Source organism: Geospiza fortis, unplaced genomic scaffold (genome assembly GCF_000277835.1).
Source record: "Geospiza fortis unplaced genomic scaffold, GeoFor_1.0 scaffold102, whole genome shotgun sequence".
In the NCBI taxonomy this organism is placed as follows: domain Eukaryota; kingdom Metazoa; phylum Chordata; class Aves; order Passeriformes; family Thraupidae; genus Geospiza; species Geospiza fortis.
The window spans coordinates 2,676,552-2,677,047 of NW_005054373.1; the positions used below are offsets into that span (position 1 = coordinate 2,676,552).

General features: G+C 62.1%; 1 protein-coding gene across 1 annotated transcript in view; it reads left to right on the forward strand.

Annotated features, from left to right (window-relative positions):
- LOC102039607 (differentially expressed in FDCP 8) overlaps positions 1-496 on the forward strand; it is an 8,985-nt gene that overhangs the window by 3,929 nt on the left and 4,560 nt on the right.

The window sequence follows — 496 nt, forward strand, 5'->3', positions numbered from 1 at the left end:
GCCCTCGGTGTCTCCTGACCCCGTCCCCCCCTGAGCCGGCTCGGCCCCTCGGCCCCCTTCCCACCTCCCCCCTTTTCGTTTTTTACTGGTTTGTGTCTTATTATTTTTTTTGAATACTTAATAAATTTATTGCTGTCCAGGTAGTACCTGTCTGTGCCTGCTGGGTAGGGGGGACAGGGGACACCCACACGGTTCAGCCCCCCCCAGCCATTGCCAGCCAGGGGAGGTGTTTGGGAAGCCCCCGTGCAGTGCCCCCCACCCTTCTGCCCCTCAGATCCAGCTGCCCCAGGCGGGCTGTGCCTTTGTCCCCACTGTCACTCTGCTCCTTGCTGGGGGGGTGTGGCCCTGTGCCAGGACACAGTTGGCCCTTTGTTCCTCAATCTGAGGTGGTAGCACAGACCCCGGGGACCCCAGCGTGTTTCCTCAGGGCTGGGTGTGTGCCTGGTTGTGGAGGACTCGGGACACTCCTGGCTCTGAGCCCCCGGCTTTGGAGGCC